General features: G+C 47.4%; 1 protein-coding gene across 1 annotated transcript in view; it reads left to right on the forward strand.

Annotated features, from left to right (window-relative positions):
- The window catches only part of LOC119181436 (protein O-linked-mannose beta-1,2-N-acetylglucosaminyltransferase 1-like), a 305,076-nt gene that overhangs the window by 24,299 nt on the left and 255,097 nt on the right, over positions 1–25,680 (forward strand). Inside the window, exon 2 of the mRNA XM_037432683.2 lies at positions 23,961–24,008. The gene's annotated coding sequence lies outside the window, so the exon portion shown is untranslated. The remainder of the gene's footprint in view (positions 1–23,960; positions 24,009–25,680) is intronic.

Here is a 25,680-nt window from a genome sequence, read left to right on the forward strand (position 1 = left end):
GAAGCCAACCGAACGTTGCGCGCTAGATACATAGACCACGGGAGATATGAGGCAGCACTATCTTAGTGCAGACTTGTGTAGCATTTCACACTTTTGAGCTACAAAACTTTAACAAAAGTGATGGTCTCTCTTTCAACACATGACTGGTTGGCCGCAGTCGTACCATTTTGCTTGAAGTCCTGCATGAATTGAAGCATAACGATATACCTAAAGAACGGCGGGTATGAGTTTCTAGTCCTTGAGACGCTGCCCATGATGTGCATGCATCCAACAGGAGCTGGGGCTTAGGGACACCACTTCGGCTGCAATATCATTATTGGGACGCAGGGTTGTATATATCTTTTTTTTTTGGGGGTAAAGATGGGGACCTCTTTAATCTAAAATGCAATGGTCATTTCGCGCTATGTGCGCACGGCGAAATAAATTCCGTAGGGTAGAGGGGAGGCATGGGCCCGGAGTGTCGCTCCCTGGCTGCGCTCCCGCTGGGGCGTCGATCTGGAGCACACGTCCATCGCCGACTCTGCCGCTAGTGCTGCACCGAACTATAGTAGACTGCGCCGGCGACTTGAAGGTAAAGAGCGGGTTTGGCTTCACTGCGAAGGGCGGGCGCGTGACCTGCCGACGACGCCGACGAAGTGTCGCGGCAGCGGTGGGCGCGAGTCCTTGCGTGTTCCTCGCGCCTTCATGCCTGCTACGACACCGCGTTCTTTGGCAGCAATGCGGCACCATTGCCGCAACCGCGCCGATTACAATGGTCCGCTTTCTCTATCGAGGCGGTGGCATTGAAGCCGGTCCCGCGGTGCGCCCGCGAGAGTAGATCTGGCTTGACCCCGCACGCCCCTCAGTACGTGCGACCGGTTTTGACGCAGATGAATACAGGAAAGTTGTGTCGGATCGCCTCGCGGCGATGGTGGCTCACCGCTCTGAGGGAAAGGTTAACTTTTATTTCTTGACGAATCTCAGCTTGTTAGTAAACTCGACTTGCTGCGCAACCACCTGTATAGTCGTCGATGTTTGTGTAATAGTGAAAATTTCTGGGCTTTTACGTCCTGGGCGCCGGGTTTCGATGGAGGCGGAATACTATAGAGACCCGCGGTATTCTTTTTTGTGTCCACGTTGAAGAAAATCACGGTGGTATTAGGTTCCAGGCTATTCCTCTATGGCATTTCTCGTAATCATGCGGTGTTGTCGGGACGTAAGATATCAACAAGTAATATTTGATTCTTGTGCCAGAAACACGATATGGTTAAGAAGCATGTCGTAGTAGAAGACTTCAGAAATTTCTACCGTTTCGTGGGCGTTAACGTTTGTTGTACAGTACACGGGCCACCAGCGTTCCGCCTCCGTCGCAGTGCGACCGGCGCGATAGGCATCGAACCCGCGACATGCGGGTCATAAGCTGAGCTCCGTAACCAGTGTAGTTGGTGAGGATTTGCTGCAATTGGGGCCTGACCACTTGGTACGGAGTCCATTGGGGTGTACTTGCTGCGTGGAACCGGTATTCGCCAGATAGATGGACAGCGAGAGGCACAACGAGCGCTCAGACTCCACTTTTGTGGTATTCTGTGTCGGTGCTCTCAAATATAGGTGACTAAATCTCGATCGTCTATACGTATAGACCACTGTGCTGACCTGCGCTCATGTCTGCAACGAACCAGACGTCGTACGCAGCGTTTCCCAGAATCCAACGCTCGTCGCGCGCGTCTGGAGAGCGAACGCATCACGATTCCTCGTAAGCATTTTTTTTTTTCCTACGCGTAACAGGCCTTCGCAACCGGCTTTACCATCTCCCTCCGTGCGCTGCTTGCCAGATAGAAGTTGTGGTTTGCCTGACCACGACGTGAGCGCCTGTTTCGCTCGATCCCTTCCCTTACGTACAAATATTATGACTACAGGCTTTAGTATATCCTCACGTGACGCTCCCTACTCCGTTTTTTTACCTTTTTTTTCTTTTCCTGTTTCTTTTACGGCCGTATCCGACGGTACACGAAGCGGCAGCGGAAATGAGTTGGCAAGATCGCGCGCCGCCATATCCCGTGATTTATTCCGGCCAACAGTCGCGGTCACCTGACACCGAGGCCCACGCAGGCTAGCCGCCAGACACGACGGCATCTGGTTCTCGTCAACGTCACTGCTGCACAGTGCTACTACGGGGAAGCGATTCAGCGTGTCTTCAGACTGGCGTTTTCCCTCTCGCTTTGCTTTCTCTCTGGTTTAAGGGGAAAGACTTATACGGTCATAACTCATCGGACGAAATATCAGCCTTACGGAGGCGTCGTGAATACAAATCCTAGCAAGATTGTCGTGACGTTAACTACAGATATGATGCCTGCGCGATATTTACGATTTATTGATTGATATGTGGGGTTTAACGTCCCAAAACCACCATATTATTATGAGAGCTACCGCAGTGGAGGGCTCCGGAAATTTCGACCACCTGGGGTTCTTTAACGTGCGCCCAAATCTGAGAACACGGGCCTACAACATTTCCGCCTCCATCGGAAATGCAGCCACCGCAGCCGGGACTCAATCCCGCGACCTGCGGGTCAGCAGCCGAGTACCCTAGACCACCGCGGCGGGGCTTTTTAATGCTTGAGCAGCTGAGCTTTTATGCTTCGTAATTCCTGAAGAAATACTGTGGAAAAGCAAGGAAACACTTCGAAAAGCTTGTTGTTCTTACAAATTGATTGTCACTACCGGTCCGATGGCGCTGGTGCGCCTGCATAAAAAACTGTGTGCTCAAGGAAGTAAACTTGGCTTGGTATACGCTCTGTGCGTCTGTGTATCCCTGTCCTTTTTACACAGTACTTTTGGCTGTATATATAGGCCTTCAGAGCGCCGCAAGTCATTTAACGCGATATCTTTTCGACCATTACGTTCGCTTTCGTTTCTCGTGACGTTGCGCGAGTCCTCATAGATGATAGGGGTGCCGTGTTAGCTTCCCTTTTTCCTAGTCGGCGTGACGTAATGCCAGCCATCTTTTTTTCTTCTCATTTGCTTCCTGCACGGCTGCGTAAGACGCCCACGGAAAAGGTATAAAGTGAATCTTGAATGCGCGAAAGAAGCTGCGTTGGTGTGCGCGAAAACCTGAGACAAGAGTGTGCCCTCCGCTTCCTCACTGCTCCTCAGAAGGTCACGCTCGTATACGCAGTCATCATCACTGAAGCGTGTCGGAAAGACGGCTGCATGCCGTTGCTGTTGAAGTAGCTTCGAGCTTTTCTTCTGCCGTATCGCTTCCTTCCTTGAGGTAGTTGCGTGAAAGGCGCAATGGCGTGCACCGAAAGTCAAAAACGAAGAGAAAAGGTAATAGGCAAAAAAAAAGGGGGGGGGGGGGGGGGGCGAAGAAGGCGAAGTGAAACTCCGCGCGCAACGCTGCGTGACGCGGCGATGTAAACACGTTGCTCGCGCGTTGCCGTTGCGGCTGCAACAGATAATTACGCGTAAAACTACAAATGGGGGGAAAATTACTAAAGTTAACACGGTCGCTGCGACTGCACAGCTGTACAACATGCTAGTGGGGTGAGTATAGTACAAACGGGAGCAGGCCGTTCTATCTGTAGGGGGAGAGAAGGAGAACGCACAAAGGAGAGGGAGGTTAACACGCAGACTTCCTCATTTCTGCCCTACACTCACGCCACCTCGATTTGCAACCGCTTGCAACACGCGGGCAGGGCAGCACAGCTGCGCTAACTCTACTGCACACCGCAGCTTTGGTCGAGGGGTTATACAGCATCCGCCTCCGGCAACGGAGGTACTAGGGGCGACTCCCAGCGCTGCAAGGCGCCTGCCTGTTCTGGTGTATTTTTTTTTTTTACACTGGGATGGCAGGCGCCATGTTATGTATGTTTAGAAAAAGAGTTTAACGATTTAGAGTACATAGTACTCTACTATGGGAGAGCATAATGCCGTCCCGACATTCAATGTAAAACAATGGAACCACCAGCTGTTTTGAAAAAAGTTTATTGTATCAGTAGGGTTGAGAGCTGGGCTAGTTGGTGAGACATCATTTAACCATATGGTGTAGTAGCGCAATTTTCACGGGGACGAAGAGGACAAGAACACACGACACTCGAATCATGGGACGCAACAAACCTGTGGAACGAGCGTCTGTACAACAAGCACAAAAACAAACAAATGACGAAGCACAAGATACATTACACATTTGAACGAAAGTGTCCAAGTCCGTAGGGTGTCCATAGTCCATGGTACTAATAACTACATACACTACACTCTAAGCCGAAAAAGACTAAAGTGGGGTATGCCATTGGTCCTTTAGGGGTCTAAATGCGCTGCCACAGATTTTGAACCAATTTCGGACTAACTGCGGGAGTAACTGCAAGGGCTCAACTGTTACCCCAAGCACTTACTCCACTTGGTTTAAATGTTGGCCCCAGTAGAATGCTCCAGTTGGACTAACAGTTGAACCGTCTGGACCAATGGCAAAAAAATGGCGACACTGCGTTTGTGCAGTATATTTTATGTTCATTCCAATTTAATCAACACTGAAGATCATAGTATGTTATTCATGCAACACACACACACATACATACATACGCACTATTATTTCAAAATAAAACACCGCAAACACTGACTGCCCGCGCTGTACTACAGAGAACAGACTCTCGGGTATATATAGCACAGTATTTTGACCTCCCATCTAGTGCCAGTGGGCGACTTTTACTCGGCTTAAGAAAACAATAAATATTGACGCCGTAACGCGAAAATTTACATGGGCTTATTCGTAGCACCGATGCGCATCGATCTTTTAATATGGATCCATCTAATCTTCAGCATGCCTTCAGCCCGAGAATACGAATTATCAGCTGGTATTCGATCATGTCGGCCGAACCAGCGTTCGCAGTGCTGGCGCACGAGTCCGCAAACACAAACAAAGCAGCGGCACTTGTGCGCGAAAGCCGGCGAAGCAGCCGCAGGTGCCTTGCCGATGCCATACCGTGTCGGCTTGCCGACGGCGTCGCTAGGCTTACGACGAGTACGACTCAACGACCGCCGGTGATCGCAACATGCGGCTCGCGTGGAATTTTCGTCGTCGTTATTTTATAGTTACAATTGAACAATAGGTAAGTGCCCCATGTTCGCTGTGCCTTACCGAGTGATGTAGATATCTGTATACTTAGAGCGACGAGACCGTTCGCAGGCACGGTTCTTTCATCATGCTGGTAAGGCACAACCTGTGTACCGCTGGCCGCACGATTAGTCGTATCCGCGATCGCCTACACGTTGGATTTTTGATAAAGATTGTCGCATGGATAAAAAGACATAAGTTTGCCTGAGCTACTATTTTTGTGAACTTGTACGCGGCGTTTCTTTCGCTTGTGCCGGCAATGCACTCACACCGGCAGCCCGCTTGATACCGATGACGTACGAAGCCTACTTTTCCTATATATCGCTTTGAACTTGTGGTCACTGTGTGGGTAGACGACCGCTGATGAACAGCTTACCTTTATTCATCTTCTATTCGTTTCATAGTGCTTCACTTTCACAGTGGCGTATAGCCTATTTAACTTGTTTTCATGATCGCCGACCACGCCGAGCATTGCAGTGCAGCATCAACAGGAGGCGATCGCGGCGCAATTGCCCTCCCCGTTGGTCCCTTCATTGCCGGGCGGTTGCGCAAGACACGCATTGTCACACATTTAGTCCCTGTTGGACGAACCGTTCGTCAATTGGTTTAACGACTGCAGTTAGTCCAACTTTGCCTAATTTTGGCTTAGAGTGTACATATATACATTAATCACAATATGGACAATGTACATGATGATATATGGACAGAATTTACAAGACTTGGTGAAAATGTAGGAAATACTGTTTAGAAAAAAAAAAGTGGTTAACGATGTTGAGGTACTCTACTATGGGAGAGCGCAATGCCGTCCAGTGGAAATACTGATATTGCACTTAGTTTCTAGGCCTTTTCATCTCAGTCTGGGGGATTTTATTTTGTGGGCCGTGGCACGAGAGAGCACCTGCTGACTCACTCTGACTTCGCCGCCTTGGAAGTTCATTTTTGAGGGTTACGGGTTTTTGCAGCAGCCCAGAGGTTGGGGCTGGCGGGGGAGACGTGGCGGCACTAAGGGAGTCTTAGTTGAAAATTTGCATACCTTAACCTTGTCAGGCAGAGTCCATAATTCTGGAGCTCGGAAAACGAATGCCACTTTCTGTGACGCCTGCTCATTTTTGCATCTCTCCATTTAGTAGCTATCTTTCACTGTATATTCCACTTCGTTTTGCCGTGCTCTCTTGTAGAATACATAAATCAGCGACCTCCCCTGCATGAGGCCGCTGTGTATTTGGAATAATTTGTCCGTCCAACCTGAATTTTATTGTGCCTCATTAGTGACCGCTTTAATATAATATCGCCGTGTATTCTCACAGGAACGCATCTTTCTATCAGTCGACTAAGGTTGCACGGTGGGCTTGTTGGTTATTCATGTTGTTCGAGTTATAGCGCATCCAGGACGGGACAGAGAAGAAAACACAGTGTCAATTGCAATACCTACCCTATAGTGCTCTGTCCACTCGATGACAAAGAAATTGATAAGAGATAACGCGATGTGTTCGTGAAGCCTCGAGGGTAACTTTGCTCGTACGTGCTCACTTAGGTTCGTACGCTACTCGCAGTATTATTCTCACCCCCACAGGCAATCATTCATGTTTAGCCCGGTGTCTGCTCAAACCTTTTGTCATTCACATTCGACGATGTTGATGTGAGTACGTTATCGAACATATGAGGGAGTGTACCTACGGCTGACCTGACTGTGCCGACGAATGATATATATATATATATATATATATATATATATATATATATATATATATATATATATATATATAAATATTGGGAGGTTTGTGTACTGTACGAAGTACATCGCCGCTGTATGTACAAATGAATGAATGAATAAATAAATAAATAAAAATAAGATGCCTGTCCCGTATATCCACTTTTGTAGGTTTAGCGGCCTATTGCTGTGAGGTTAATGCAAAATTTTTATTTATGAGCTGAATGCGGGCCAGACAAGTACATTGCGTAATTTCACTAGGTGGTGAAAGAAGTGTAAATTTAGTGGCTTATAGTTTCTCTGTAGGACACAATATTAGTGAGAACTAACTGACAGTAATGTCAAGGAAAGAGTTGGGAAATGGTATTAGAAGGTGCGTAAAAAAACAAAAACGACTTGTCACGTATATACCTGTATAGAACGCAACGTTCTTATAGCACGTAGAGGAAAAAATAATAATAAATCGGTATGGGGCCATGCGTGCGTGACCGGCCCGGAGAGGCATTTGTCCCGTTTTCACGTCCCGGAGTGGAAAGAAATAGAATTTTTTTTTCGTCTAAAAAGTTCGCACCATTTTCCCGCTTTATCTTATGGCTACAAAGCTATAGCTGGTTGATAGCTTTTTTTTCTTTTCATGCATCAAAGACAAATGTACGAAGAGACCTTGTGTTGTAATTATCGCATCCATCGCACTCCCCTGCTTGCTTGCTGTTGCTTCCTACAATGGTGACGACGGCGGCCCAGAAGAAAAGAATAAACCTGGAGTGAGAACAATTAATACAAAAAAACAAAAAAAAAAAAAGAAACCGAGCCCGCTCTCGAGGCTTATCGGTTTCTCCTCTGTTGCTCCCCGCGTCGATGTCTTCTTCTTCTTCTTCTTCTTACCTCGTCTCCTTTATCGTCATTATCATCATCGCTGTCCGCATTCTCTTAATCACCGCCCCGACCAGTGCTGTAAAATATTGCGGCCCGGCTGTAACCGAGCGGCGTGTGTGGCTATGCGCTGGAAAGACGTATACGGAGGCGGCAGGACAAACAGCCGTCTCTGTACGCTCCGGCACTTCTTTCTTGTTGGATGTGGGTGCGTGTTTCTCGTTGGATGTGGGTGCGTGTGTGCACTTTCGTTTCGTTATCTCCCTTTCCTTGTGCAGTATTCTTTTTTTTTTCTTGTCTGCTTTAGCTTCGTTATCTCTGGCCGTTCAGTTTTTTGTTCGTTGTTTTCCGCGGTCGGGGCCAAGAGGCTTTAAAGTGCTCATTTATCGTTCCGATAGTTTCTCTCTACACCCTTTACATACTTTGTCTCGGTGTTTTTTTGTTTTGTTTTTGTTCTGCATGTGCTTAACCCGTTCTATAGGGGCCTATGTAGCCCTCATCTGCTCCTGCTTGAGGAGCCTGTGATCCGTGTGCTTTTTGCGCCAAGTCCGTTACAGCGCCGGTGCTGCGTATGGTTTGTGCTCACTAATTTTGTTAACACTTTGTCTATTAGTTATTTTTAGTCTTTACGTGTTATAATTAGTTTCGAGTCTCCCCCTGAAAATACATCAGCTTAATAAATGCGTCGAAATTGCATTTCTGCCAGCAAGTGATTGATCGATTGATCGACAGAGCGGAAGTGGAAGCTACGGCCTATTGGGGCTGCATAGCTTACAAAACTCCTTGTGGTAATAATGTTACATTTTCTGTTGGTCGTCTGGCACCAGCGTTGCAATGCCGATTTCGTATGAATTTTTCATTGATACCTGTAAGCTTTATGTTAGAATGGAATAATATTAGTGAAATTGTAACTACGCTGCGCTAACGTTAGACTTTCCGTTCTCGTGACTTCCTGATGAGGTGATTCTTGTGTCTGTATAACAACTACCGTTTAAGAACGGGAAAGAAGACGCCCATCCGGCCATTCGTCATGCAGCCACAAGGAAATTCATACTGAATTCCCAAAAAAAAAAAAAAGAAGCTGCTTGGTTACCGAAAATTTGTCCTGGTCCGGTGTTCGAACCCAGGATTAACGCCTTTGCGGGGCGGTCGCTCCACCGATTGAGCTAACCGGGAAGCTAGGAATTGACAGCGCGAGGGCGAACTACGCTTAAGTTATGTTGAGCTTGTGTTCGCACCAGTAGACATTCTGTTTATGTGTAAACACGTAATTGTTACTATATTGGAATGCTGTAGAACTTTCATCAGTTAGGCGTCCAATGAAACGCAGTTTAATGTAATGTGTCGCTTATTTTCGCAGGACATGTCCAGTCAGCAAAGTGTGATGATTGAATTAAAGTGCTGACACGATACTTTAGACTGTATTGCCAAGGTTTTTTTTTCAAACATAATTGAAGAGAATTTCGGGTGACTTAGTGTAGCCGTATTTCTGACGGTCGGAGTCACAGGGAGTGTCCCCCTATTGGCACGTACCAGCTATAGTGCTCTGTACTCTGACGTCATCGTAAAATATGTTCAGGTGTCCGTGTTGCTGTCTTCGAGCGGGTTCTTGAGATCGATTGGTCCTGGTAACTTTGCCTTTGAGTCTTTTGGAGACTCGCATCGCGTCTCGGTTAACCGGGGTCGGCAGGTTAGGTCGTTGAACGAGAAATTAACGCCAGAACTACGCTGCAGCAAAATTCGACAGAGGATACCGGCAAGCATGGACGCACGAAATTAATAGCGTGATCTGAACCTGTTTGCCGGTCGTCGCTAACTCAGTATCGACACAGTGACGTCAAGAGGTTATCGCTTGCAGACATGAAAAGACGTCTATTTAACTAAAGACAAATGTGTAGGTATCCTATCCTCGTCTAAAGTAAAGAAAAAAAGAACAGTCCGAGGCTTGCACTCTGATTGGAAGGCGCTTACTCAACCATGCATCCGCTGCTTGTTACGAATGAATCTCGCATTATACAGTGCCGAGGCTAGACACCGCAGGCATTCTCACACCGCACCATCTACACCGCGCCTTCGTTTCATCTCCCAGCCGACGTACGTAATCACATATGCTTAATGACCGCAATTAACGTCGGCCGCGAAGTGTGTGATACATTGCGCGGCCGAGAGCTTTGGTGTGGAGGGAAGATAACCGCTTCTTGGCCCGCAGGGTTCGGCATATTTTACATGTTTGCATCAGTTCATTTTACTTTGGGTTTCATTCAATTCATTCATTTATTTCGCACCGTCTTGCATGTTCCGTGTCTGTGGGTTGTTTCCGCTTGCGAGCCCGTTATCTCCAGTAGCGTATACGTGGGTATGGGCCGTGACTGTAGCTTGGAACTGTGTAAAGTTCGCACAGTAAGAGCGCATTAGTTATAGTGCACATAAGTATTGTGTTAATAATATATATATATATATATATATATATATATATCCGTGAAGCCCGTGTGCCCTTTTATTCGTTGTAGACTGCCTTCATTAGCTCTTGTTTTATTTTCTTATCAATTTGTTGTTGAACTTTGCGCCTTCCGAAACTTTTGTATTCTTAAAGGTCGTGTTGCTTATGTATCTGTTTTCGTAGAGATATATTTGCAAACCTTTGGGGCAAGTTGGCTTTGCACAGAAAAGCGAAGTGAGTGAGTCATGGGTTACGAGGAAATCGCTTGGTATGTATTACTCTTTCAGTAATTAAATAATTCTATCCTTTGGAACTGACTATAATATTTTAAGCGGTTGAAGGCATCTTAACCCGCATCATTACCGGATAAGTAAACGTAATAACCAAGAGAGTTTTGTAGTTCTGATCGGAGAAAAATGGGCACACGTATGTATGCGATGCCTCAGCTCACGTTTAGCTAATTTTCAAGAAGTAACAATACACTTGTTAACTATTCATTATATAGTTATATATGACCCATACGGATATAGGGCGTCTCTCTCCTCTGTTGCCAATAACACTTGTGGGTACTAGTTACTTGAATAATTACTCAAGGATAACGACACTAGGCAAGCAAGATCCTGGCTAACGTGCGCATCAGCACTCTAAAGGGATCCTGAATATTTCGGCTGCTCATCGGTCAATAACGTGGTTCCAAATTTCTGGTACGCTTAAAGGTGATAGTCAATAAACATCAGCATTGTACTGAATAAGTAAACATAACAAGTGATACTCCCTGCACGTAGCGTACAATAAAGATAACATTCGTTGCGGCCACCCGTCATTTCCATCACTCAACGGAGGATCGCACGAGAATATCGGTCGACGCCTACGCAGTGACGAAAATACCCTAACGCGAAGCTTTGCGTCAGCTACTCTAAAACTCCTTTATATAGCTGCATTTCTACTGACGTTCGTTCCCGTCCAATGCACACAGCTACAGCCTACCGAGCCAACCCGTTTCTCTCCTCTTCCTGCACCACAACTCTATATCAGCTCGTGCAGCAGCGTCATAGCTTCGGGGCGAAACGCAACGACGTCGGCAGGCCCATCCGCGCGCGCGCGCGATGCTCGTCCTTAATCGGCGTCGGCGCCTTTGGCACGGCCGCGTCGAGATGGCCCATATTCCGGAACGCGAAGAAGGGGATGACCTACCACCCTCACTTCTCGGGGCATAATTGGACCCTGCCGCTTCCTGTCGGCCCGCCGCATAGCCGCGGTGGCCGGCGGCGCGTCGCTCTCACGGCTTAGCGCTGACCTCGCCGCGAGGGCAACTTGGATGTTGCCGCTCGCTGAGCGGTAATATTAACGCCACGGTATGCCGCTCGACGGACGAGCCTGGGCGAAGAGCAGGGCGGCTGGTGTGCGGCCCCCTTTTCGACGCCGGACTTCTCTCAATTTCTTTTCTGTTTTCTTACACTGTGGTCTCTCTCTCGCTGGATGGCCACTGTTTCGCCTTCACTTCAGCTCACTCCATCTTGTTTGCTTATTTCGAGCGCTCGACTCGCGCAGCCGAAGACTTCGCGGTGCGGGCGTTGCGGCGGCGGCCTGCCGCGGATAAGTGTGTCACGTCTGTTTACACCCGCGAGCACTCTCGCGCGTCTTGCGGTGGGTGGATGGACGGAGTTGACGGATCGCGCGTGGTATGCGTCATCGACGCCTCTGGGCGGCCGCAGTCTGTGAACACTCACGCAAAGAGCGTCCTCCACGCTTTGAATATTTCTCTTTTTTTCTTTTTGATGGGAGCATAGTTTTCCCCAGTCTCTGTCGCTCGTGTTACGCTGCTGTGTAGGCGGGACTTTTTGCAACGACGAGGTGTATAGGGCTCATTGCATCGCCTGGTCGACCGAGTTAGCTTGAGGTCCATGGCTTCAACCACCTAGAAGTGCAACTCATAGAGAAAGGAAAAAAAAAACAATTGAAGGGGGGTCACATCACAATGTTGTTCACTGACGCTGCCTCCTGTACTAAAGGCTGCAGCAGTACCACCATCTGTAATAGTATACAGAAGATTTAACTATTGCTACTGCTTCCTACTATACTACTATTACTCAGTGATGTTACGTGCAGGGAATTTTTTCTTTTATGGAGAAAATTTTCGCCTGTCATTTTGAGCCAACGGGAAAAAGGGAATCTTCGTGATATTGCAGGCAATTTCAGGAATGGTTGAATTCTCCCATGACTACCGGTAATTAGCGGTCACAGTGCGCCTTCATCTGCTGTAGTCGGTTCTGACGCATGCACCACGCAAGCATAGCCTTTGGGATTCGTTTATTATGTTTTCGCGGAGTGCTTTCTAGTTCACTATTGGTGTTATACTTGAAGGCCACAATATGCAGTGCACTAAATGTAGATGAACTAATAAAGTCATGATTTTGTTGTGCTGCAGTGGAGGGGCTGGTTAAGATTTCAAAAGTCGCCAGTACGTGAGACACGTGTAGTTACAGCATTTGTGTGCGTGGATGAGGGCGGAAATTACCACTGGTGTGCCGGGATATAATATTCGGGGTATTTCGGCAACGTTTGCAGCGAAAATTCCTGAAATAGGGAATTTTCCTGTCTCTGAATGGGAACTATTCGGTGGAGTACGGAGCCTCACTGCTGCTGCTGCTGCTGCTGCTACTACTACTACTACTACTACTACTACTACTACTACTACTACTACTACTACTACTACTACTACTACTACTACTACTACTACTACTACCACTACTACTACTACTGAACATTTCACGATGTCTATGCGTACGACTATTACAGTCACAGTTCTCCTACTATAGAACTATTGCCACTAAAGTCGACAGCTGTGGAAGCTATATACACGTCGCTCTGTAACTAAAAGTACTGCGACTACTGATACTGTTGCTGCTACTGCCGGTACAACCACACCAAAACAACTATTGGTGATTCTGCTACTACTACTAGTAGCACAATAACTACTGCTGTAGTATCTTACCGCCACCACCTCTACGGGACTCGCTGGCTGGATTCCGTGTCGACTGCACTTGTGCCCTCGCGATCTCCGATGACAGTGCAGCTCTGGCCGACTGGGCTCGCCCTACGTCATCTCCTGACGCCGACCTTTGACGACAGTGTAGCTCTGACCGACGGGACTTTCTCTACGCCATCTCCTGACGCCAAGAGCGCTCGTCCAGTGGTGCCCCGTCCTCGGACTCCTGCGACCGTTCCCATCTTTCCTATGTTCTTTTACTTCCGTCGCTCGCTGTCCCTGCGCCTCGCTCTCTCCTCCATCTCTCTCTTTATATACCTTTTAATCCTATCCTTTTAATCCCTCCTCACCCCCATCCCTTGTGAGCTACTGTTGAGGTGTCGCACACTGATGCAGACAGTTACGGGGCTCACTTTTCTCTTCTGTTTCCTTTAAAAACCACGTACGCAAGAAAAAATCCCACTTCTACTACAAATACTGACCCTACTATCACCACCACCAGCGCAACGGCTGCTACTACAACGCTAGCTTTCGGATCGCGGTGTATGTTTGAAGACTGTAATAGCGATATAATCGAAGCAGCGTAACGCAAATATGTTTCAAAAAAGGAAGAAAGAAAAACACAGTGCTCCTTATGCATTCAATGAAGACCTCTGGAAGTCGAAATCCACTCTCTTTATTCTCTTCTCAGTCGACGTATTGATCCTGCCACGCCACCCCCCCGGAGGCTTTGTGCACCTCGCCTGCTCCGTGATGGGCACACCCCTGGCGAAGCTGCGATGTGCTGTGACGACGGCATCGTGAGATGTTTGTCAGAATCTCGTGACGTCGTGATGACGTCACAAAATTTCGTCATCCGCAAAGTAACGTTCGCCATCTCGCGATGATGATTTTTCGCATCGCTCGCGCTGTGACCGACGCGTCGGGATGCAGAAGCAGACGGTCAATTTTCGCGTTTCATGAAGGGGCGTCCGAACCTCAGTTCGCCTTAAAAGTTAACGTGGTGTGGAGCCACCCCAACACTCTTTCACATCACGTGGGAGTGTGCAGAGCACGATGAAGAGCACGACACCACTGGCACGTGGGAGGAATGGGAGGCGCTGCTGTCTAGCCCAGCCCTAGTGGATCAGCTGCGACTGATCCAAAGAGCTGAACGGATGGCTCGCGCCAGTGGGGCCCTGGAATAGGGGCACCACCCTGCCGGACAGACTTCGCTCTCCACCCCGTATATTCTTCGGGGCACTGGAGTTCAAGCCTGTCTGAATTATGTATATAATAAAGTTTTGTACTACTACTACTACTACTACTACTACTACTACTGCTAGCGACGATGCATGGCGGCAGCTCCGCGGGATCGCACTGATGGCACCTTTCGTCTCTCCACGGTGGCGTGTGGAGTGGAGCCGCTGTTGCGTGGAAAGAGAAGCAAAGAGGGCGTCCTTGGCCGTCCTTGGAATTTCGGTCCGGCCGCAGGTACAGCGCGTCACCGGGCGCTCCAGGGAGCCACCGATGGGACGCCCGCTTTCTTTTTTATCGCCGCTCCATCGCGTCAAGACGATGGTCCAACTTTCTTCTTCGCGCGGAGAGGAAACAAAAGTGGAGGTGCTACTCGTTCGAGGGGGAACAATAAGGCTTCCCTCATTACCTGTTGTCTCTGTCAATATATATATATATATATATATATATATATATATATATATATATATATATATATTGCGCACTTCGTTTCTTCCCCGTTGCCCCGCCGCGGTGGTCTAGTGGCTAAGGTACTCGGCTGCTGACCCGCAGGTCGCGGGTTCAAATCCCGGCTGCGGCGGATGCATTTCCGATGGAGGCGGAAATGTCGAGGCCCGTGTGCTCAGATTTGGGTGCACGTTAAAGAACCCCAGGTGGTCAAAATTTCCGGAGCCCTCCACTACGGCGTCTCTCATAATCATATGGTGGTTTTGGGACGTTAAACCCCACAAATCAATCAAATCGTTTCTTCCCCGTTACGTGATGAGAGAAAGTGAACAGAACAAAACTTCGAGAACGCTTCGGCTTCACCTTCAATAGTTGAAGCGGTAAGGTAATCCGACCCGCTTGTCAGCGCATGTCTCAACTGAGCCGCAAGAAGACGAACCGCTCTGCGCGTAACATTGGCCCTTTATTGTTCGTTTGTTTGTTTCTTTCCTTGGACCCATGGCTCAGATCCACTCAGGGGTATTGGCCGACAAAGCGCAGGGCACTTTTTCTATGAGCATTTTTTGTTATTGTTCACTTTATACTGTGGCGCATACCCACTGTGGGGGATTGGCCAAGAATTGAGTGCTCCTTTAAAATATTATAAAGTTTTAGAGTAATGGAGGCTATATAATAAATCTATAACAAGTTTTGGAGTGACATTTTGATGCTCTTTCAGATATACGAAACCTAAAGGTTTTTTATTAGTAATAGATAATAAATTGAGTCAACGCCCTAATTTTTTGAAAAAAAAACCATAAATAAAGTGAACGTTATGCATGCGTCGACACAGAAAAATAATAGTATAGATTAGTTTGCGAGTCTTTAAGTTTCATTTAAATAATTACGCACAGCCACGCATACCTTAGCACTGGCAAACACAGAAATAGAGGCTCCACAAGGTGGAATCACGGGCACGGATAAATTCAGTCCAATAGCACGTAAAGGACTGTCAAACTGGGTCCAAAAAACCCTAGTGGGGCTAGTGCAAGTACAGTTCGTTGTTCTTGTCTTCCGCACATGGCACATTCCTTTGGAGAAGATTGGCTGAGTAGAAGGTAAATTGTTCCCGAAATTTCTGCACTATGTAATTATCAAGTTCGCCCTGAGGTTTTTAGGTTCTCTTAGGTGCCCAATACACCATGATTCTTCCTTTTGGCACCAGCGTCGCAACGGTATGTCAACACGCGAACCTCACACCCCCCGCAGCTGCTCACTTTGTTGATGCCTCTGCAGATGATGATGAATAAATATGTCCGAGTGCTTGTTAAGGGGCTGGCCTTTAATATAGCCCAATCGTTGCGCAGTTCGCTTTTTTTTTTGACGCCTGGTGCGATCTTACGGTTCTGCCACGCAATATTACATGTATGAAGGAGGCCTTTTTCACTGCATAACATTCATATCGTGTTTATTCCCGAAGCAGTTTGAAGCAGTGGCGTCGCTTTATACATCCCCCTTCCCTACACTATCCTCTACGCAGTAAATGTCACGTGGTGTCCCGATCGTATCATTGTTTTTATGGTAAAACTTAAAGGTATGTTTTTGCATGTTTTTATAGCGTTCGTTATTTCCTTCTCTAGTACAAGGCAGCAAACCGAATACGTCACCTGGTTCGCTACCTTTCGTTCCTGAGCATTTTTTTTTCTGCCTTCTCTCCTCCCGATTGTACTCTTTCAACGAGCAGAAAGCGTGAACTATGCCATGCGACTATTGTTACCAAACACGTGGAACTCTGTAATCGATGGTCCTCTTCCGAGGTGTCGTCCTATTCTCGGCACCATTCTGAAAAAAAAATGCCGAAACCGGTTTCGCATTATCGCCGAGTACCGCCAAAATAAGCACCTTCACACTGCAGCCTTGTGTGAATATTTGCCGTTGTTTTCTTCTTCCTCCGCGTATATAGCGATTACAGTGTGGGGGCAAAGCTCAGTAAAGAATCTCAGGTATAGCTTGGCGTCGCCTGCAGACCTTGTCTTACCCAATCCATGCATGCTGTCCAAGATAGATCCCGACAAATACGCACCACAGTGCAGCTTCTGCGTCACTGAAACAGCCACCCTGTACCGGTATGGGAATGCCCACGCAATCCACCTTTAAAACTCAGAGCGTAGCACAACACTGTAGGGTGGAGGCAGCTCTGCCCAGCTCGGATCCGAACACTCAAGAGGACCTCGTGAGACGAGCGAGGACAGCGGCCCGTGCCAATGGGATTGCGGACTAAGGAGTCCACTCACCGACACTCTTTCCTTGGTCGCAAATAAATGTTTTATTCTCTCTCTCTCTTTTGGCTGCTGACCCGAAGGTCGCGGGTTCGATTCGGGCTGCAATGGTCGCATTTTGATGGAGGCGAAATGGTAGAAGGTCCGGGTACTGCACGATGTCAGCGCATGTTAAAGAGCACCAGATGCTCGAAAGTTCCGGAGCCCTCCACTGGGGATTCCCCCATAATCATGCCATGGTTTCGGGACGTAAAACCTCGGATATTATTATTGCATTGTTCTGAGAATATATACTCAGAACAATGCGGTAGTACCACTGCTACCAACACTATTGATAATATCCTACCTCCACTATTGATGCTACTACTACTATTGATTACAATATACTAGTACACTGCCTCAACTATTATACTGTTTTGACTTATAGTTATATATACAAGCAGAACCAGGAGGCAGTTCCGTCCTCGTTATGACTGTGCTTATTTTCGCGATAAAGCTCTTTCGAAACAACACCGTCTGTTTGCTCCTTGGTGTATGCTCTTACTCCCACTGTGTCGCTGCGGTAAGAATGATACACGTTTCTGGGCGCCTTCAGCATCGTGCGTTATGAGGCCGTCGTTGCGCAACATGTGCGCAGCCCGCGGCATCAATTACGGCTCTTTCTCTATATCACTCTTTGTTTTTGTTTGTTGGTGCTTTTCGTCTCGCGACATGCCGCATTAAACAGTAGTTATATGAATTAAGGTTAACCGAGGGTTCCGTCTGGGGGCACAACGCTGCTCGGAGCAGCTGCGCCTGCGCTTCTCAGGGACACGTGAACTAGAGAGGAGCTGCTAATTAAATGTGGTTATTCATTAGTTGCCTAGCCGCAATCTTCTAGCCTTGCTTTTTCGTGACCGAGTGTTGTGCCGCTCGGGAATTGCGAGATTCGCGTTGGAAGTGGCAATCTCGAGCGCTGCTTCTGCTTCAGAGGAAGATATAAAGAAATCGGGAAATAAATCAATGCATGAAATACACGAAGAAAGGAAGAAAGGAAGGAAGAAAGGAAGGAAGGAAGAAAGGAAGAAAGGAAGAAAGGAAGAAAGGAAGAAAGGAAGAAAAAAAGAACGAAAAAAAGAAAGAAAGAAAGGAAGAAAGGAAGAAAGAAAGGAAGGAAGAAAGAAAGGAAGAAAGGAAGAAAGGAAGAAAGAAAGGAAGAAAGGAAGAAAGGAAGAAAGGAAGGAAGGAAGAAAGGAAGAAAGGAAGAAAGGAAGAAAGGAAGAAAGGAAGAAAGGAAGTGAGTGAGTGAGTGAGTGAGTGAGTGAGTGAGTGAGTAAATAAATAAGTAAATAAATAAGTAAATAAATAAGTAAATAAATAAGTAAATAAATAAGTAAATAAAAGAAAAAAAAGGAATTGGCTGGCACAGGGATATTGCAATTACAGTCTACCGGTTACGTCGGCCGTTTTGTTGTCATTTGGGGCATCTGTGCTGGGACACTTGGACAGGAATATTCTGAACGCTGACAAAAAGTGTGTATGCGACTGAAATAGATTTGGTTGCAGTATCAACCGATAATGATTCTTTATGCTATCTTCCTAGTCGGAATATCTTCGGTCATTTGGAGGTTATGCAAAATTGGACAAGCTAAAATTAGAATCCTTCATAATGAACGCTACACTAAAAATTACATATCTAACCTATTTTAGGTTTTAAAGAAATATTTTTACAAAGCCAGGCTGTGTAATCCACCGGACTCTTGGCCAATTTCCCGAGTGGGTAGGTGCCAAACTTCCAAGAATAATAATAATAATCATCATCATCATTATCATCACCATCATCGTCTTTGCCGTCAACATCATCATCATCATCATTGTTAATTACAGAATGGGAGACCTGAGGTACGCTAGGTGGTGCGTCGCGTCTGCGAGACGTGATGCCACGTTGCGCTGAGAAGAGAAAGCTATTTAATAGAAAGAAACGTAACTGTTTGGCCCCTTTCGTGTTGAAATCTATAAATCTATATCAAAATTTCAACGTAGCTTACGTTGAGTGTGTGGATAAACGTCTGCTGCAGGGTGCGCAGACAATCGGCTAGTTTAGGGCTGTCCGAGCACCTTGTTTGGACTGGAAAAGTGGAATCGCACCGTTTTTTGTCTTTGATGCGGTGTTCTAGAAGCTGCCCATTTTGCCGGTTACGTGAGAGCTGGAATGGAACTCAAGATGATGGCAGTCCGGCTTTTAGAGTATTTGAACACTGTATGGAGAGTATATTGGAACACACCAAGGAGAATTAAAAAAAAATTTTAATCCTCCTTGGAACACACACCTATGCGCGTGGAGATCTATAGACCTTTAATTATGGAGAAGAGGACCCGCTCCTTTCGGGCTGTACGGGGGTACAGATGCTGACGTCACAGCCTCAATAGTGCACTCCTGGTGGGCCAAGCATGTTTAGAACCGCCCAAAGAGCCGTCGTTGACAAGTTGCATAGCGACTGCGTGGCTTGTTATTTAAATTTACTCGATTGTAACGCCAGACGTAACTTCATCGTGTCGGAGTAGAAAGAATAAAATTCACGTATTTTACTTTTCCGTGTGGGTCAGCGAACATCTGAAAAAAAAAAAAAAGACTCGCGTTACATTTGAGTAGGCACGGCATTACGGTGACCACGATGACGTCGAAGTACTCTTCATACACTGGGCAGCTGCCGGATGCGACGACGCTAGCTTGTCATCGCGATTTCAGGCTCGGCCGAGGCCGAGAAAGGAGAAACAAGAGCAGCAGGCTATAGCCACGCGGGGTTTTCCGCGTTGCGACCTGTCGCTGCGAGCGTCGTCAACGTCAGAGAGGTGACATTATAGGCGCGCGCGTGACACACGACCCCGTCGGCTCTCTCTCTGCCTCTCTTGTCTTTTCTGCTCGTGTAATAAGGTGGCTTAGCGGAAGGCCCGTAGCGACACTCGAGCACACGGAAGCTAACCTCTCGCTAGGGGCAAGAATTAAGGAGTGACCTACACGGCCGCGTGCACCTGTGGTTTAAAGGAGTCCTTTTCCTTTACTTCTTCCTCATCGTGGTTGACCAAATTGGGCTTGCGAAATTGCTCATCTAGCCTTCTGGCGTTTTGTTACGAGGTTTCGACATAGATTCAAATTTTGTTGAGATGCAATCCCACCGACCTCGGAGCGCAGGATTTTTTTTTCGTGGGTAAAGGGGTAGATGTTGAAGACCTTGAAAAAACCCCATTTTAATTATTTATTCTCTCTAAAACACCCTCCACTATGCCCCATGGTTACGTGCGCTAGTCGCACAAGTGGCAGTAGTAGTGGAAGGAGTTGAACTGCAGGTACTAAATAGCGTATGATAGTCGTAGCAGTTGCCGTTAACACGTGAAATTTCGGAACATCCTGCCGGAGTTTTAGATAAGCACCGATTTCCTTTTTGGTGATTTTTACCGTGCAAGGAAGGTGAATGCATGACATCTACTGCCTTCCTGTTTTTTTTTTTTGCTTATCGCGTTACATAAGCGCCTATCAGAGCCCAAAACGCACAATATTGGAAAGCCTAGAGCGTCGTCATTGATTTGTATACTATCTCCAACATTATAGATGCGAACTAGCTGCAGTACGTCTGCTAAGAAGGTGTACCGAGCAATCTGGTCATAGCTCGCGTCCGATCTTCAGGTATGACCTTAGTATATACAACTTGGTTTACCAGTAAAGATTAATAACGGTGACGATTGCCCAAGACACAAACACGCGCAAGTAGTGGGGTGGTTGTGGTGCCGTTTTTTTGCGTTTGAAAGCAGTGGCAACACGATTGGTGCGTGGGGCAGCAGTCGCCACATTGCTCCCATGTTGCATACTTTACTTGTGCGTGCATTCTTCGCGAGACTGCTGTATTTTTGAACGTCGTTCTGCCTACATCACCAAGAGGTGAAGCACTATTTCCGGGAGGCTGGGTTCGGGTCAATTACACAACGGGAAGCAGTCGTGGATACGCATCCTTGACCCGTAGAGGAATACAGCGTGGACGAATGGAGAGAGACATGCCGCAATCAGACAGCTTTCCCGTTGAGTCTAATATGTGTGTGCGCGTGTTTGTGTGTGCATGTATGTGTGTGCGTGTTTGTGCGCTATAGAACAAACGTTGATAGGAAGACAGAAGTGACCGGTTGAGACGTTACAGTGCTCGCCGTGACGTCGTCGTTAAGAGCTTCGCGCGTCTGCGATACGCGTCGTACCAGTACACATCGACGCTCTTGAACGGCACGCGAAACGATTTCTGCAGTGTTCTCGCAACAGACAGTAACTGTCAACGGTAAAACGAAGGGCGCACGAACATCTCCTGAAAGTCGTCGTCGTGGCGATGACGTCTGGAGGACGGACATCGCCACGACGACGACTACCGGCCTATAACTCTAGCGTCATGGTTATAAGCGGCACTATGAGCTGTCTTCTCTGTACGAATTTTTCAGTAATAAGACAGATGCTTGGGCTAGTTGGTGATTGGGAATCGACATATTTGCACAGCGCAAGACTGCGAGTAGTTACGTCGTAACTCTTCCTAGTCTTGCGCTGTGCAAATATGTTGATTTCAATAATATTTTTTTTGCCGGAGTTGATCACAGCCACATATGCGACAACAACAACAACAACAACAACAAAAGAAGAGATGTGGTGGGTGATTAGGAATAAATGATTTGATATAAACAGCGTGGGGATATCCATGGCTGAATACGAATATCGAACAATAATGAAGAATGGAAATGAGAACGAAAATTAGGGAACAGCTTTATTCGCAACCGAGGATATCTACCCTATAGCACAGTGCACGCCAACCTTCTCCAGTGCTGTTAGTGTGCGGATTGCTATCTGGCGAAGGCCTGTACTCGAGCTAGCACTGTCTTAAGCATCTCTGCCTTCAATCCCTTTACTCATCATTGTCGACTCTCTGGTTGGCTGCGATCTCCCAAGCGGAAGAGGAAATGCACTAGAGTGCAGGGAGGGATGTTTAGCGTACGGACGGAGCTCCGTCTCTTGTTTATGCTGCGGGCTTGCCTCTTACCCCCTCCACGGTCGTGACTATCCACCTCGGCGGGTTCTGCGTTCATCTTGTATACACAGCGGGACCCCAGTGCGTCTGCACTTCGTGCGAATCTGTTACTCTTACACTGATGCTTCGAGCGCTCGTGTGTTGGCTAATGAGTGGGGAGTGGTACCGTGTATATGTAACTGCTACCGTGGACCATGCCATGACTGCGAGTGGAGGGGGATTGTGCTTGAACGTGCTGCCAGGGAGTCTGTATATACGAACGTGTATATCGCCGACGGCACGTTCAGGAAGCCTTCAGAGAAGTTCCTATGGAGTGGGGCCCAGTCCTTTCCTTGTAAGGGTACGCGAGTTCCGTTGAGGCAAGCGGGGAAATACGCAAGAGCTTCGCTAGCTTGTATCGAAGGAAGGCTTTGACGAAAAGAGCGCGGATGTTGAGGTTTTCCGTGCATTCTTCTACTGTCTGGATAGTCACTTTGAACTCCAGGAGTGGCATGAAATATTTTTCCAGCCGATCCTGAAACACCGGTAGCTGCTCCCAATACATTTCTCCTGCTCCTATACCACATACGACGGCGCGAAAATCGTGACTTCTTTTTTTTTTTGCTTCTAAATTTGCTCCGAAAAGCTGTAAGTCACTTCCGTCACTGTTCCTGCCACACAACAACAGCCGCTGTCTGGCATGCTTGCATTTTTTTCTTGTTGTTGAAAACTATGCACCCGATAAATTATTGTAAAGGTAGCTGTGCGTAGCGTTGATGGCCATGAGAGTTCGCGTCCTTGAAGTACCGCGCGCTCGGAGCACTCGGAGGTAGATGTAGATTGTCGTTGTGCGGCAGAAAAGGCTCCCCATGTTCGCCTTTTACTGCGTTAGCTTTAGAGCAGTAGTAGTAGTAAACAACTTTATTGTTAACTTTAGAGTGCACGTTCATACACTATAAATTACTGCTGTCCTTACTGGTGGCGCAGACAATAGATTTCATTTGCGAACCAAGCCGGAAGTACACCGTAGTAGCGGTGTGTCCATTTCGGGTTATGCACGTACGCGCTTCACTCGAAAAATGAATGTGGTCACTGGAGCGTGGGCTTCTCCTTACAAAGCTCGGTGCTGCTGGAAAGCTGGCTTTGACGAATGATGCGCGATCGCGCCGCCGGACGCGCAATAATTGGAGCGCGTCGGAATTACAAGGTGTGTTGGTGAATCGCGTTGAAGGTGAAAGTGTACGCACGTGCGCGCTTAAAAATGTATTCAAACTGCCGACGCGATCCCGGATGAGTTAGTCGCGTGACATTTGACGCGATTGGGATCGTTCCAACAGCTACCGCTCGTAATTCGTCACACCGTGGGGGATTTTGCCATTTTTCGCCAAAAATCCGAACGCCGCGATCTGGTTCGCCGTCGTTGCGCGAATCGCTTGGCCCTCACTTATGTAGCACTGCTGGAAAGGGCGACGTAAGGTCAAGTGGTGCGCAATCCGTGGACTTAGATTGCGATTTCATTCGTCATGTGAATTCAGCTTAACCTGCTACGTACAACGTCCACCGATTGCAGGTTCCCCTGCCTTCGAACGCCGAAGCCAATCGCTCTGTTTGATTACAATAAGATTTACAAGGTTTTCGTTTAGGTGCCCACTGCTCGGTGCTAATACATTGAAGTGCCTCTTATGTTGCTGTATTTCGCTATGATTTGAATCTGTCGAACATTGTGGTAGTTCTGATGTTAATATAGAGGAAATTATTTAGTCAGGGTGTTATATTTAAATGTTTTGTGCGTGCTTGTTTGTTTGTTTGTTTGTTTGTACGACACATTCCCATAGAATCATAACCAAGAATATCAGTCAGTCGTTATATAAGCTGTGCTCTTACTTTTTTTCTTTTTTTCTTCAGGCATCTTCCGCCCATTCGACAGTTCTTTGCTTCGGGCCGGTGAAAGTGGTAAGTCGCAATGTTTATTTTTTTCAATCAAACATTGCTGAATAATAATAATAATAATAATAATAATAATAATAATAATAATAATAATAATAATAATAATAATAATAATAATAATAATCAGTGGTTTGTAACAGTGCGTCGATAAGCTGGTCCATGTGGTACGGACTGCACACACTCAACTAAAATTGTTCAACCATGCGTGGAAGATCCTGCTAATAGAGTGTAGTTTATACAAAGCTATTTAATACGTAACAAAATGACGTTACACTCATGTTGCAGCTGTCCATCATCAGGGATTACGTGAATGCGTGAGGTGTACGGCATTCTCGTAACTCTCAACGTTCCATGTTTTAGGAGAGCTGTAACCAGGGTTCGCTTCACTTTGCAAAACCTATTTAAACGGCACTATTGGATGTGCTTGAGCATTTTATGTTATTTTTTATTCGGCTAAGAAAATTGTCTTAGTTCCCACCCCATATGTATGCAAGTTAATCGTATGATGCAGCATACACTCGCAGACGAAAACGTCTGAGTTCCAACATACATTCATTTCATTCCCTTGCTCTCTTATACTACACATTATCACCACGTTCGGAACGATTGCAGTGCCACATTTCTCCCCTGGCAATCCCCGTGCGAAACTATGTGCGATCGCCTGGAGAGAACTTTTCAGCCCTGCGAACGACGTACGTCGCGGCCATTCTAATGTCGCGTCGCGAATTAGTGTCCCTCTTTTTTTTCCCCTATCCCATTTCACCTTTCATTACTGTTTGTCGCGGCGCTCCCTGTGGCTTACGCCAAACCCGAGGGCCGACACAAACAAATCGGGCGAGGCGATAAGAAAAAAAAAAGCGTACAAATTGACAGCGCTTGTGAAAGGCGAAGAGAGTGCGACGAACGAGCTTCTTGCGCGCGCGCATGCGAGCAACAACTATCCCTCCCGGGCGCATCGTCGGAATGCCTTCGCGTCTTCGAGCGCCTCCGACGACGTTTCTTCTTTGTGCGTGCGACGCCGCGAACGCGTCTCGGCGACGTTAAGCTGCCCGCTGACGACGATAAGTGAGGGTGAATGAGAGCGAGAGAGTAGGGCATAAGACGAAAGGGAGAGGTTGTAAGAAGAAGAGATTGAGACGACGCTCGTGTATGTTATACACTATCGAGGGATCGCGACGGCATTCCTCGCGCATTCCATTATTGCTCCGGGGTGCAGGGGAAGAGGAGAAGGATGGAGTATGAAGGCTTCCCTCTCTCTCTCCTTCGCCTCCTAGAGGGAGAAGGGAAGACGCGCGCGTGTGCCCGAAGGGCAAAAATCAACGCCTTCGGCTCAGCTGTGTGTGTGTGGGTGTCGTTGCCTGGTTTCTTCATCTTCTTCCTCCAAGAAGGAGCTTTCGAAGGCTCGGCATTCTGCGTGCTGTTTACTCCGATGGAGACGTCGGAGCAGACTCGAGGGGAGCGCCCGTCGTCACTTATTGGCGGCTCGACACGAAGGCGCGCACGCGCGTTCTGTCGAGAAGCATTGCAAAAGAAAGCGAGGAAGCACAAACACGTGCGCGCGTCTCTCCTAGGGAGATCGGCTTACTGGCTGGCTCGCTAGCTGACTGTATAGCTTACCGCGATGCCCTCCGGGCATCCTTTGGGGAAAAATGAGGAAAAATCATTTCCCCGGATATTT

This window comes from Rhipicephalus microplus, chromosome 10, assembly GCF_043290135.1.
Source record: "Rhipicephalus microplus isolate Deutch F79 chromosome 10, USDA_Rmic, whole genome shotgun sequence".
In the NCBI taxonomy this organism is placed as follows: Eukaryota; Metazoa; Arthropoda; class Arachnida; order Ixodida; family Ixodidae; genus Rhipicephalus; species Rhipicephalus microplus.